Source organism: Protopterus annectens, chromosome 12.part0, assembly GCF_019279795.1.
Source record: "Protopterus annectens isolate FY-2018-M chromosome 12.part0, PAN1.0, whole genome shotgun sequence".
NCBI lineage: Eukaryota > Metazoa > Chordata > Ceratodontiformes > Protopteridae > Protopterus > Protopterus annectens.
The window spans coordinates 1,353,480,312-1,353,492,811 of NC_056746.1; positions in this window are offsets into that span (position 1 = coordinate 1,353,480,312).

A 12,500-nucleotide genomic window follows, 5' to 3' on the forward strand; every position below is an offset into this window, starting at 1 on the left:
CACTTACACTCACAAACACAATATGATTTTGTGACCAACCATGTCAGGACACAATCTGCCTTTAAAGATATATCTTTTCTAACCCTCCAATCAGACAGATGTGGAGTTTACTTGGCAGATCAAGAACACACAATTAAGCTATGAAATGTGGGGGGTTTGTAGCATGAGAGAACACACACACACACACATGCATACACACACACACACACACACACACACACACACACACACACACACACACACACACACACACACACACACACACACACACACACACAGTCTTCAGAAATACAGTGAAAATGTAATGAATATGGACTAAGCAATGCATGAGAAGATGAAGAGGATAGTATACAGGAAACGTGTTATTCATCAATATGCCCTTGATTGGTGCTGAGAATGTAGTCATTGAAAGACCACCAGATTGCTGAAGTCTATGTTAGACACTCAGTCAAGAGTGAGAAGGGGACTTTTACATTTGTATCACTTTTTTCTTTTCTTTTCTTTGAGTTTGTGCAATCTCAGACTGACTAGGTCAATGGCATTATTACAGATGTTAATTATGAAAAGCCTAACATATGCATGGATGGTTTAGACTAAATCAGATGTCTCAGACTGTTGAAGAGACTGGTACCCCTCAGTGCCTAATGTTGGATTTTTCTCAGTTTTAGATGTTAATAAAGAGTATTGATAGATTAAATGGAATGAAAACAGCTCCAAATATTATGCCTTTAACATCCATTTGAGTAGAGTACTTTTTGGTATATTGTTAACTCTAGAGGTGTTCCAAAAAGTGATAATTGAAATGCTTGAATACTTAGAAAGCAGTGGTAACATAATAGCTGTTACTCTGTTACAGAAAGCAATAAAGTAGGAGCATGATAATTGGCTTATTAAACTACTAGACAGACTCGCATAGAAAGGCTTCAAGATAAATAAAAAGATGTACCAGATATGTGTGACTTCCCTAAAAATACACTGGTTACATTTTGATATGTGAATGATTAACTCATTCCCTCCGATGCAATTTTGGAAGTTTGCACTGTAACATCCAATGGGCACAGCCTAAGCTTTTTGATAGAATGAAGTCACATCTTTACATTTCAAACAAATGCATGTATACATAGTACCTATTAAGTTTGTAATACTTATAAACAGTTTAAAACCATTTAAGCTGCACACATTCTGTCAACAACATTTTGTTCATCCAACTGAGAGAGGCTAAGCAGTTCTGCTTATGACACTTGATTATCAAGATATCAATAGTCAGAAACAAGTCTATCTCTCTGCTCTTAAGAAAATTGGCCAAAATCCTAGTATGTCAACAAAATACAAATAAAAAGAAAAAAAATCATTGAAGTTGTACTCTTGCACACTTAATAGTTACTATTGAGTAGCAAAACTTTTTATTTGTGATAGGAGGAATAGAAGATGGCGATCAGGTTATACGACTGGATGAGACACATTAGCATGTAGTGAGTAATGAAGCAAACAGAAGAGCAGAAAGTGTAACAAAACAAATAAATAGCCAACATCTTATGCCAGGGATCCACAGCAAGGCTCTTAAACAGTAATACTTTTTTCCAAAAAGTAAAAGAGTTAGGTTTCTCTCAGAAAGAAAGGACTTCATCAGAACTAGTGATAAAATTCAATCAGGCAAATTTAAAGGAGTGCAAGTCACATGATCAAATTCATAAAGGTACAGTGCCACTGGTAAATAGTAAATAATACAAAAGATAAACAATGTTTGAAACATTTGAACATTTTAAATTAAAGCCTTCTTGCTTGACATTATAAAATGTGGGTGAAGCGGAACACTTCTGCCTAACAGATTCACAGATCAAAGCATTTACCATGTATTGTCAACAGACACAATGTGTAAGAGTTGTTCCCTAAAAAGAATTTGCTTAGCTAAGGCAGAGTTCCTCCAAATTTAAACGAGCCCCCACAATCTAAAACCTTTGTTATACTGCAAAGAGATTAATGGCTCATACAGAAAAGGTGAAACTAATATGGGAATTGTTACTGTGACAACAAAAAGTGAGTGATTCTGGCTTCATCACAGATATATTTACTACAACATGCTAGCCACATTGTTACAACCATCAGAAAACTTTCTTCATTATCACTCAGCCTGGTACAATTTCTGTTTTTGTTTCCACCAATTAATCTGCCATGAAGTGTAACAGGGTCTAAAGGCATTTCTTAGTCATGGAAACCTAGAACAGATGGTTTGTTTCCAAACATTTTAAGTTATGTAGTGTTTCTTTTGCTAACATAATGAGCATATCCTGATTATCTTGACTGTACTGGAAAGCATAGAAGGTAACTACAAAGATTATCCAATGTACCCCGGGAGCTAAGGCTGTCTTCATGGTTGCCATTAAGTGCTACAGTTTAGCGATGCTTGGGGAGAGGTGGGTACTGTAAGAGCTAAGGCTGTCTTCATGGTCACCATTAAGTGCTACAGTTTAGCGATGCTTGGGGAGAGGTGGGTACTGTAAGAGCTAAGGCTGTCTTCATGGTCGCCATTAAGTGCTACAGTTCAGCAATGCATGGAGAGAGGTGGGTACTGTAAGAGCTAAGGTTGTCTTCATGGTCTCCATTAAGTGCTACAGTTTGCCGATGCTTGGGGAGAGGTGGCTTATTGGACTTCAGTAAACTAAGTCTGGATAATGAAGTGTAAGCAGTTCATGAGCAAGATAGCAAGCTGCATCATACAGTAAGTCAGTAGAGTCCTTGCTACTGTTCTGAGCCTCCCGCTGGCTTTCTTAACAATTTTCAGTAATTAATTATTAGTTATTATAAATGATAAATTATTAATTATTATTAAGTGTTTAAGGCAATCTGTGGTCTGCACTTCTGATGCTGCTTTGCTAAACACTGTTGCAGGTAAGTCCCAATCAGATTGCCTGTTTACTGAATATAACCATATACTTGATTTGTTCCTGGAAATATTTATCAGAATATCTCTGTGGATATCTTGTTGCTCATTTCATTGATTATTTTTTTGCTGGGGGCACCACAAATACATTTTCTATATTTAACACAGTCCTTGTGGAATTTATGCATTTGTAACAAATGTGACTGATTTCTTATAGGTTCATAGGAAGTTACTAGGCTAATGGCCCTAGGGCCTTTACAAGTCTAGCCATGTAAAAAAAAACATGCACCCAAGTTAGTAGAGCAATTCTATGAGCAGCACTGACTGTCCCTGAACATGAGGGACAGAGGTGCCACCATCGGGCTGAATTTATGATCACCCATCCAATTGTCAAGATTGCACTTAAATAGGGTCATTGAGGAGCTCTGCTTCACACAGAGTGGGAGCTTATTCCAGAAGATTAGCAATCTCTGGGAGATATATTTGTCTCTCCAACATGTTTTGTTAATGTCACAGACTAGGCTGAGATCCCTGGATCGAGTGACTCTTGTCCCATTTGATATGCGGATGTGCAGCCTTTCTATTTGGGCAGGGCCAGAGACTGCTCTATAGGCCAGGCACAAGTTGCCTCTCAGCAGGCTGTATAACACAGAGGACAGTGCCAGGGCTTTCAGTCTTTTCATGTAGCTCATGTTTTGGAGGCCCTGGATTCTCTTGGTTAGAAATCTCTATGGTCTCTCAGAAACAATCTCCCTTCACTGTGAAAAATAAAATATCTGGTTTACTCACAATCACTTTGTAACTACTCCTTTTGTCTGTTTCTCTGTGGAACAACACTGAAGTCTCTGTTCCCATCTCATATACAAGACATGCATCTTACTCTTTGATGATATAGCAGTATTTTGTGTCTAAAGTGACTTTTGTTTCTGTCCCTGTTTAACTGAACTCATCTTTTTGGCCTAAGTGAATAAAGGCTAGTATTCTACTCTGTAATCTACAATCCATAAATAGATGCACTGAGGCAAGACAGTATTTCCAAGGGTTGGGATGGTGGCCTAATGGTTAAGGTGTTGGCCTTACAAACACAAGGTGCAGGGTTTGAGTCTCACAAGGGATAATTGGCTAGGATTACAATGGCTTGCAAGGGCAGTTAGCTTAGTGCTAACCTATGAACAGACATCCATGTTTCAAAGCAAGTACATGCAAGTCTTCATGACTCTTTATTTTAAGATTGTGAATTTTCTTTGTGAAGTTTTTTTACAGACAGGTCTGTCTTCTCAATGATTTTCACTAATGGAAAATGGAGAGGCTGGACTAGAGATCACATGTTAAAATTTTCATTGTTATGAAAAACCTCTTTAATTATGTTCTGGCCTATTGTAAACGATTATTCGAGATGACCAGTTTAGATATTCCAAATTTTGAAAATACAACTATAAAAGCATTAATCACATTATTAGTTATAGTGTAAGTTAATCTAATAACCCCAGGGAAAAAAACTAATTATTTTGATATCCACAGATCACATACATGCAGTCACAAAACAGAAATAAATCTATACTAACATCACTCCATAGTCATTCCTGTAGTTAATAAGGATTCATTGCCTCTCATAGCTTACTGTTATGATATGTACTGTACAATGAACGGGCTTAACCCTGTGGTTCAATTTACACTGACATGCCTGCCTCATCAGTGTGCATTTTAGAAAGTGCACCTGTTACAGGATATTACATCACATACAGACACCAGATATCTTAAAGCTATCTATACACATCTTGGTGTAAACTCTTATACTATTGAATACATTCACAAACAGAAAACAAAAATGTAAAGTTCTAGGTCACTTTTAAGATTGGATCAACGTATATTCCAGCCTTTCCAGGAGATCGGTCTTGGGATCTTTTTTGGTAATATAGTCATTTCCTTTTTGCCCTTATCAAGTAGTTGGATGGTGCAGTTGTGTAGTGGTTAGCATTGTCATCTCCCAGTCAGAGGTTCCCTGGTTCAATTCTCTACTGGGATGCCTTCTGTGTGGAGTCTGCATGTCCTCCCTGCAGTCACATCATTTTCCTCTGGGTGCTCCGATTTCCTCTCGCATTCCAAAGACATGCAGTAGATAGATTGTACACTCTAAACTGACCCTAGGGGTGAGTCTGTGCTACACCCTCTGAGGAGGGTCGGGCCTTGGGCTAGCATCCCAATCCTATAAAACCTGTACCTGCTACAGAAACAAAGAGTGCTAAAGGGTGCTCATTGCCCGACGTGCTGAATGCATGGGAGTGGATCCAGGAAGTAATTTGTTAGTTATCAAGGTATGCTGATGATATTATATTTGGATATTTTATGACATCAAAGTACTATTATGCATCATTTGTAACTTATTTATCTTCAGTTAATGATTGGTTAAAGTGGAACAGACTCAAACTAAACTCTGATAAAAGCTATGTTATGATTTTAGATCCTGCTGCAACTTATAAAGCTATCAATTTTGGTAATCTATGGATATTGTTGATAGACATAAATATATGGGAATTTTGATCAATGGTGATATGTATTTTAAAAACAATGCAGGTTATATAAAATTCAAAGTTTTGAATGTAGCAGGACCCATACATAGATGTCCAATCTCTAGATCCCCTGAGTTAGTATTTAAGATGTTACAAACCTGAGGCAAATAACTAAACACAATTATTTTTACTGTTAATATCCTAAGACTATACTTTTTTGATTAAAGGGATACAGAGAAATATTTCTAAAATAATTTCAGTGTGTTATAATCTACCATACAAGGAAAGGTTATGTTTTTTGGGCCTATATTCAATATTGCAGCTTTTATCAGAGACTGACAATGATTATCTTACACAACACTTGTTAATGAAAAGACTGAAAATATTAAGAAAGTTGCAAATAACAGAATTTTAAGAGCTATAAATTTGATATATAATGTGGCCAAATCAGAACTGCAAAACGATCAAATGTTATATCACAGTTTATTGTCAGGACATAAAAATAAACATCTACTAACTATAAAGTTTTGAGCAAGACTGGATATATGTAAAATAGCATTAGATTTGTAGTTAAATTCATCTGCCTTTTCCACAATTTGGAGTCTGTGTTTTAGTACGGCCTTCATGCATAAACGTATGATATTTAAACATTGAACTATCTACTATAATCACTATCTGCTATAATCACTACCAGTGACTTGGATGCATTCAGCTTGCAGTATGTAATTGTTTAAAATGTAGCACTGTCAAACACTGGCTGGTTTGTGTCAGCCTCAAAACACTATCAAAGCTCTTGATTGACAGTGATTAAATTATATTTATAGTTAAATGACATGCACTGTTTTCAAATAGAAAAGTTCATGGTGTTGCATATTTCTCCATGATTAAATGAGAGTAGAAAATTGTATTGGGGAAGTACAGAGGGGTATATCCCCTGAAAAGGTGCATTTTGTGGAAATATATGTTTTGTACTATTTTATATATATTTGAAATCACTCTGGAGCTTTGTTTTATATATTATTTGTAGTGCATTTTCAAAGTGCTGAAACATCTTTCATGATGGCTTTCATTTCTTTGACTATGATGTGGAAAATTTTGTTGATGATACTTTTGATATGCAATTGGGAACCCCTTCAGCACCTTATTTTACTGTTTTCCCTCTTTTACTGTGTTCAACCATCCATAGTTCGACCCATAACTGTTTAAATCTCCCAAATTCTAAGATTCATTATCCTGTCCACACAAATGTTCTGGTTAACCAGTGAGAAGGTAAGAGTCTAGGAGATGGCAACCACTGGCAAATTCATGCATCAAGTTTTGGTATATTTGTTATGCACATAGTTAGTGGAGACATTGATAGATACAATTACATCAATGGATGATATACAAATGTGGGTCTTTGCATACATCTCCAAGGTTCTTGTCCACATTAATTGTTTCTGAAGAACTACTGGGGTTTAAAATGATTTGCAGCCAGAGAGCTATCCTGAAATTTAGCTTCCAAATTCAGAGCTAGAGCAGATCTTTATATTTTCTTCCCAGTGCCGTCTGACCTTATAGCATATAAGGTGCTTGTTATAGCATCTGACCCTATAGCATATAAGGTGCTGGTTATAGCATCTGACGTTATAGCATATAAGGTGCTGGTTATAGCATCTGACCCTATAGCATATAAGGTGCTGGTTATAGCATCTGACCCTATAGCATATAAGGTGCTGGTTATAGCATCTGACCCTATAGCATTTAAGGTGCTGGTTATAGCATCTGACCTTATAGCATATAAGGTGCTGGTTATAGCATCTGACGTTATAGCATATAAGGTGCTGGTTATAGTATCTGACCTTATAGCATATAAGGTGCTGGTTATAGCATCTGACCTTATAGCATATAAGGTGCTGGTTATAGCATCTGACCTTATAGCATATAAGGTGCTGGTTATAGCATCTGACCCTATAGCATATAAGGTGCTGGTTATAGCATCTGACCTTATAGCATATAAGGTGCTGGTTATAGCATCTGACCTAATAGCATATAAGGTGCTGGTTATAGCATCTGACCCTATAGCATATAAGGTGCTGGTTATAGCATCTGACCTTATAGCATATAAAGTGCTGGTTATAGCATCTGACCTTATAGCATATAAGGTGCTGGTTATAGCATCTGACCTTATAGCATATAAGGTGCTGGTTATAGCATCTGACGTTATAGCATATAAGGTGCTGGTTATAGCATCTGACCTTATAGCATATAAGGTGCTGGTTATAGCATCTGACCCTATAGCATATAAGGTGCTGGTTATAGCATCTGACCTAATAGCATATAAGGTGCTGGTTATAGCATCTGACCCTATAGCATATAAGGTGCTGGTTATAGCATCTGACCTTATAGCATATAAAGTGCTGGTTATAGCATCTGACGTTATAGCATATAAGGTGCTGGTTATAGCATCTGACCTTATAGCATATAAGGTGCTGGTTATGGCATCTGACCCTATAGCATATAAGGTGCTGGATATAGCATCTGACCCTATAGCATATAAGGTGCTGGTTATAGCATCTGACCTTATAGCATATAAGGTGCTGGTTATAGCATCTGACCCTATAGCATATAAGGTGCTGGTTATAGCATCTGATATTATAGCATATAAGGTGCTGGTTATAGCATCTGACCTTATAGCATATAAGGTGCTAGTTATAGCATCTGGCCTTATAGCATATAAGGTGCTGGTTATAGCATCTGACCTTATAGCATATAAGGTGCTGGTTATAGCATCTGACCCTATAGCATATAAGGTGCTGGTTATAGCATCTGACATTATAGCATATAAGGTGCTGGTTATAGCATCTGACCTTATAGCATATAAGGTGCTGGCTATAGCATCTGACCTTATAGCATATAAGGTGCTGGTTATAGCATCTGACGTTATAGCATATAAGGTGCTGGTTATAGCATCTGACCTTATAGCATATAAGGTGCTGGTTATAGCATCTGACCTTATAGCATATAAGGTGCTGGTTATAGCATCTGAACTTATAGCATATGTGGTGCTGGTTACAGCATCTGACCTTATAGCATATAAGGTGCTGGTTATAGCTGGCCATTGAATCAACATTTATGTCTGAAGATTTACAGATGTGTTGACTTGCTAAACAGCTGAAATAGCTGCTGAGAGTCAACAGGTGAAAACAAAATTTTCTGTCTCATTATTTCATTTATGGATTATATACTTGAAAGATAAATACTGTGTAACGGATGTATTTGATGTATTGCATTTTCTATACTATCTGATGATGCCTTAGAAAAATGTTGTCATCTATGTATTTGTATCTTTGTTATACTGTTCTATCTGTAAATGACTGTACTGGAGCTTTTCTCCCTTGGCCTCTGCTGAAAATGGGTCCCTGACCCAGTCAGACTTTCCCGGTTACCAAACGTCAATAAATAAATTAATTAAATAAATAAATGCATTTCACTCCAGGCAATTTGGTTGATGACATAATCCTTTTAAGATGAGTGACTATGCAAATATCTCCAGAAATGCCAAACCAATTCAGAGTTCCCATTGGCTACAAGCTAAGCCACTAATAAAATGATTGGTTATAGGCAAGGTTTGTAAAATAATGGGAGATATAAGCTTTATGAAGGTTTGCAGCAAGCCCCATGTTGGAGAAACCCATAATATAAGCAGTGACACAGCTAGTTGATATTGCTTACATGGCTTCCTTTAAGGTGATTTATAATCATGTGCTGCTGTTAAGGAATGATTTGAAAGTTGTGTTTTTGATGGTAGCACTGCTGGTATGAGTTGCAGAGCTATACCAATTTTCTAGTCACAGAGATCTGAGAATCGAGGAAAAGAAAATAACAATAACATTCAATTCATGTTCATAAAGTGTATTTTAACTCTGTGCCCTCAGAGTATCCAGCAGTTGACACATTTGATAAGATTAAGTACGATTCACAAGTATCATATTTTCAAAATGTGGGTGTCTTAAGGCTTGCTACTCTTCACATATGGATTTACAAACCTTTCAAGAAATCCAAATTAATCTTAATATTGTGATAAGCCTCCAAATGAAAAGAATCGTCACAGTGGTAAGATGCAGTGAACATTGCATTTCTGCTACAAATGTATTAGAGTGTTACAAAAATTAAAAAGGTTACACTTAAGTTTCATATAGAAATAGAAGAACTGTAATTTTAAAGTGGTAGTTTTTTTTGTATGGTGCTTCTGTTGTACGATGTGAATATTTGATTATTTTTCCACCAGTTGTCCTGCGTTCCTTGGCATCTTAAAAGATACATAAAAATGTGGCTGAACCACTGGAATGATTGTTGTATCAAGACACTTATCCATTTGAAGCATTGTCGAATTTCTAGAATTTACTTTAACACGGCATGACTATAACTCCAGAAATATTTATTTCAAATGTTATATTTGGAATGAACATTTCTGGAATGATTTTCAGTGTTTCTCTCGCTGTGGTGACTTGAATTCATCTATCTGGACTGAGATTTTTACCTGATTGAGCTTGTCCTTATCTGTGGTTTGGTGTTCTTTGTTTTTGACAAAGCAGCATGACTCTCACAAGGACAAGAGGGTAATAAATGGTTTGATGGATATTTTCACAGCAATGGCTCAGCAATCAAGTGGTGTTTGAAGACAGTGCAGTTCTGGAACCTTTAATACTGTTAGTATAGGTGAAGGCGCTCCATTACTAACATTATAAAGGAGTGTTATAAGCCATTATTGGTTATGTTAAAGGTCTGCAAGGATTAAAATGCAATCTTGGTAAATAAACATGTTCTGAAGTTCTTTCAAAGGTTGTCTTTCTATGTTTGTGACTTAATTCTAGAGCACAATATATATTATTTTAACAGACAGTAAGCTAGACAATTTGGTGAAATAGCTATGGGGGTCTCCCATGGAACTGAGCTAATGTTTGTACTTTGTCATGTATTTCAGGAAAATATACATCAACACTTTTTTATCTAATTATGTACTGAAGGTGAGTTTAACAGTTCTTATTCTATGTGAAGAATGTCATATTCCAGCCCTTTAACATTTGCCACTTCCTAGCATAAGCAGAATTTCAGCTATTTGAAACTGTGCTACAAAGAATTAAATGGCAAAAGAAATTTTAAAATGATAGCCAGCATCCATTATTCATTAAACTAGAATATGCAGACACATGTAGACACACACACACACACACACACACACACACGCACACACGCACACATGCACACGCGCACACGCACACACGCACACATGCACACACACGCACACACGCGTGTGCACACACACACACACACACACACACCACACACACACTTACAGACATGCATTTGTCAAATATAAGGGATCATTTATTGCCTGATACAACTTTATAAATGGGTTGTGAGATTTTAAAACATAGAAAGTAAAATGTTATTTAGGAGTTATAACTAACACTGCCAAAGCATATAATAATCATAATAGCAGCAGAATTTTTAAGCTCAGTAAGCTTATACAATAATTTAAGATAATTTATCATATTTATTGTTGATAAGGTGAAACAGTATACACTCATAGACAACAACTGCAGCTTTCATTAGATAAAAAAAACTGTTGAAATGATTGTTGGTAAACCATTTTTCCAATTTAGAGGCAGAAACATTGAAGGCAATATTAACACTCATAAGTCAAAGCTGAGAAATGTGTGCTATCTTGGCAGTACTTATAAGAATATTGAAATGTCTAATAGATTTACACAACATGACATGGATAAATAATGTTTTACTAAAGAATATGGAGATGTAACACATCAGGGTGGAATATGTAGTTTCATATTGGGAATTTTATTGTATGATTTATCAACACAACACATTAAAAATTATACACTTTGTAAAAATATACATGTAAAAATTATCATGTCTACAGATTTTTGAAGTATTACAAATACTGAGGAAAAATACTTATATAGGCTGACTATTGGAAGTCTGAGACTTGAAAACATGCTTCATGAAGCTCTGAACATACAGTACATACAGCTTACCTTGACCTGGCCAAGGCCTTTGACACAATCCCCCACTCAGGCATCATCGAAAAGTTAACACAGCTTGGTGTTAATCCCTATCTCATCAGGTGGGTGGCCAAATGGCTCACAGATAGGACTCACAAGGTCAAAATACGCACTGCCACCTCTGACAGCAGACCTGTCACTAGTGATGTTCCCCAGGGATATGTCCTGGGACCCCTGCTGTTTGGCATATACTTCTCAGAGGTCCAAGCAAAGACAAAGGGCCTGTGGCTGACCAAGTTTGCGGATGATTGTAGGTTGGGTGCTGTCATTGACACCCCAGTTGATGTTATCATACTGCAAGAGGGTCTCACAGCTACAAATAACTGGTGCCAAAGTCATGGCCTTAAGTTAAATGCAAAAAAAGTATTATCGTACCATTCAGCAGAAACATGGCCCCTACTGATTACCACATCAATGGCTACCTCCTAAGAATACAACCCGCGATGAGAGCCTTGGGTACTCAGGTTGACAATGATCTCACATTTGACCATCATGTGGCAGCGGTGGTCAGAAATGCCTTTTACTTGGTTCATATCATAAGTAAAGGGATTGCATCCAGAAAAAAGGAGGTTATTACCTCTCTGTACTCTTCCCTTATTAGACCTATAATTGAGTATAATGTCCCATTTGGTATGTACCTCTCCAAACACGTGCACCAACTGGAAAGGTCACAGAAATACCTCACAAAGAAAATCCATGGCTTCCAACATCAGTCCTGTGTGGACAGGCTTAAATCAGTATTACTCTACTCCGTATCATACAGACTGGTCCGAGATGACCTGTGTCTCACCTACAAGGCAATATCGGACCCTGCCCTACTAGAGATGTTCCATATCCATAAGTCTAACTCCTCATGCATTACCCACTCAATAGGCCTGAATCTAATATGCGACATCAACAAAACCTGTTGGAGAGACAGGTTTGTCTCCCAGAAACTGCCCTGTCTCTCGAATAGACTTTCCATACTTGTCAAACAGAGTGCCTCACTGACCCTCTTCAAACACAATCTTGATGAGTGGATCGGAAACCATAAAATTGTCCCAG